The sequence below is a fragment of the Elephantulus edwardii genome, unplaced genomic scaffold (assembly GCF_000299155.1).
Source record: "Elephantulus edwardii isolate Elephantulus edwardi_28Jun2011 unplaced genomic scaffold, EleEdw1.0 scaffold00087, whole genome shotgun sequence".
Taxonomy (NCBI): Eukaryota; Metazoa; Chordata; class Mammalia; order Macroscelidea; family Macroscelididae; genus Elephantulus; species Elephantulus edwardii.
This window is the reverse complement of record NW_006399837.1, coordinates 5915637-5918187: the sequence shown is the minus strand read 5'-3', so window position 1 is coordinate 5918187 and position 2551 is coordinate 5915637. Positions and strand designations below refer to the sequence as shown.

At 42.7% G+C, this 2551-nt stretch overlaps 1 protein-coding gene across 1 annotated transcript in view; it reads left to right on the top strand.

Annotated features, from left to right (window-relative positions):
* The window catches only part of LOC102872185 (uncharacterized threonine-rich GPI-anchored glycoprotein PJ4664.02-like), a 39910-nt gene that overhangs the window by 36483 nt on the left and 876 nt on the right, over positions 1 to 2551 (top strand). The gene's annotated exons all lie outside the window — the stretch shown is intronic.

The window sequence follows — 2551 nt, the reverse complement described above, 5'->3', positions numbered from 1 at the left end:
GCATGTGAAATCAATGAGATTGTTCTGTAGTTTCCACACTCTGTTGGGTCACCCTTCTTTGGAATGGGAACAAATATAGATCTCTTCCAGTCAGTTAGCCAAGTGGTTGTTCTCTAGATTTCTTGGCACAACTTGGTGAGCACTTCCTGGGCAGCATCTGTTAGCTGAAATCCGTCAATTGGTATACCATCTATTTCTGGGGCCTTATTTTTTGCTATTTCCTTCAAAGCAGCTTGAACCTCTTCCCTCATCACCATAGGCTCTTGCTCAAATGTTATGTCATTAAGTTCTTCTGTATCTGCCAATTCCTTTTGATACAGTGACTCAGTATATTCCTTCCATCTTCTTTTAATACTTCCTGGATCATTTAATATTCAGCCTACAACATCCTTGGTTATAGCAACTCAAGGTTTGAATTTGTTCTTCAGTTCCTTGAGCTTAAGAAGTATCCTATAAAACATAATCTGCCTAAAACAAATTTTATTATGTGGAATGAAGTCCCAAACACTGAGTTATCAGGACTTTTCAAGGATGATACGCTGCTGGTAATTTCATCTAGGGGAGCTCCAATGGCCTAGTAGAAAGAAGTTGTACTGCAATCCCAAAGTCACATGGTTCAAATCCTCCACAGGAGAGGATGGGCAATTTCCTCTTTGGTTTACAGCCTCTGAAAACCCACTGGAGAGCCAACTGGGGGTCTGTCCTGACTTGAATATATACAACAGTAAGTTGCACCCACCACTTTTTTTTGGCATTTACCATTTTAGTCCATGGTGTAAACCACTGTCTTAACCTAATAATAAACGTTGTTGTTATTATGTGCCTTGAGTCAACTACAGCTCATGATGACCTGTGAACCTGACCCATAGGAGGAGATTGCCCATCTTTCTGCCTCCAAGCAACAGGCAAATGCAAACTGCCTGACTTTGGTTTATTAGTGCAACTTCTAACCCACTAGGACATCAGAGAGCTCTACGGTATACATTAGGAGCATTTTAACTGGGCTTTCCTTAAGAAATCACATTTAAGTTAACACATTGTTGTAGCGATGTCGTTGTTGTATACTATGAAGTCAGTGACTGGGGTAATAGGAACTGGTATGTCAGAGACAATGAAATTGGCTCAAGATAGAGCAGGGTTCAGCGCTATTGTACATAGGGGTGCTATGAGTCGCAAGGGACTGGACGTCATATAAAAACAATAAAAACCATCAAGTAAGAACTGACTTAAAGCGGACTGTACAGCAGGTTCTCAGAGACAGTAAATCACACAGGAGATTGCACTTATTTCTCTCACAGAGCAGCTGATGAACTTTGTTGCTTTAGGTTGACAGTGAATCTTCTAACCAGTAAGCCACCACCGCTCTCCAAATGAACACATTGTTGTTGTTATGTTCCGTCCAGTTGCCTGTGATTCATAGTGACACTATGTACAACCGCGCTAATTTCTGCCCTATTCTGTGCCAATCCCACCATCTCTGACACACTCACCCCCATTACTCCCGTCACTGAATCAATCCATCTCATCAAGTGTCTTCCTCTCCTGCACTGTCCCTCCACCCTCCCAAGCATGACATCCCTCTCCAAGAACTGGTCCTTCCTTGCAACATGTCCAAAGCATGTCAGACGAAACTTCAGAATCTTTGCCTCCAAGGAGGCAGCCTAGTTTCATTCTCTCCAGGACTAACCTGTTTGTTTTCCTAGCAGTCCTTGGTACACTCAATATTCTTCTCCAGCACCAAAGCTCAAAGGCATCAATTCTCCTTCTATCATCCCTAGTCATTGTTCAGCTCTCTGATGCATAGCAAGTGATTGCAAAGACCATAGCATGTATCAGGCACTCCTTAGTCTCCAGACTGACGTCATTGCTCTTCAGTTCTTTAGAGACATCTCTAACTGCAGACTTTCCCATCCCAATATGTCTTTTAATTTTCTGGCTGCTGGTGCCAAGAGTGTTGACAGTGGAGCCAAGTACATTACCTAGTGTAAACTAAAAACGGAAGAAATTATTCAATAATGGAAAGAATTTTGCAAAAATAGTTCTTTTAAAGGATGAATTACAGTCCTGGCTAGGGAATAGAGACGGGAAGACCTTTGGAGTCAGACAATGAGTGTTCTAGAAGCTTCTATGTTCTAGTCTATTCTAAGAACTGCATCCAGGTACTTTCCTATGTGGAACTATTACTTCCTTTTATAATGGCCTATGTTTTCTTTAATCAAAATAGAATCCAAAAATGAGATTTGGAAATCACAACACTGCAATCTTTTGAGTGAAATTCAATCCAAGTAAGTTCATTATGTGATTGCTTCTGGAAACACCAGGTATATCCTGTGGTGGTTTCCCCCACTTTGAAGCAGCCCTCACAGTCCTCATAATCCTCACAGTCCATACAACCCTCAAGTCCACACAGCCCTCATAGTCCACACAGTCCACACAGCCCTCACAGCCCTCACAGTCCTCACAGTCCACACAGCCCTCACAGCCCTCACAGCCCTCACAGTCCACACAGCCCTCACAATCCACACAGCCCTCACAGTCCACACAGCCCTCA